Genomic DNA, 202 nt, shown 5'->3' with positions numbered 1-202 from the left:
AGCAAACATTTGTGAATTCAGGTAAGAACTGGTAAAAACAATGAAAGCGAAAACCTAGAAAACATAAAAAATAAAGTGGTTTTAAAGAATGAAAACAAAAGAACAAATTAGTATAAAGCCATGAACAAGCAAGCGGAAGTGGAAAGAATAGAATGAAAGGAAAAATAAATCAACAGATGTCATGAGATGGAAGATAATATTG

The sequence above is a fragment of the Penaeus monodon genome, chromosome 15 (assembly GCF_015228065.2).
Source record: "Penaeus monodon isolate SGIC_2016 chromosome 15, NSTDA_Pmon_1, whole genome shotgun sequence".
Taxonomy (NCBI): Eukaryota; Metazoa; Arthropoda; class Malacostraca; order Decapoda; family Penaeidae; genus Penaeus; species Penaeus monodon.
This window is presented reverse-complemented; position numbering follows the sequence as displayed.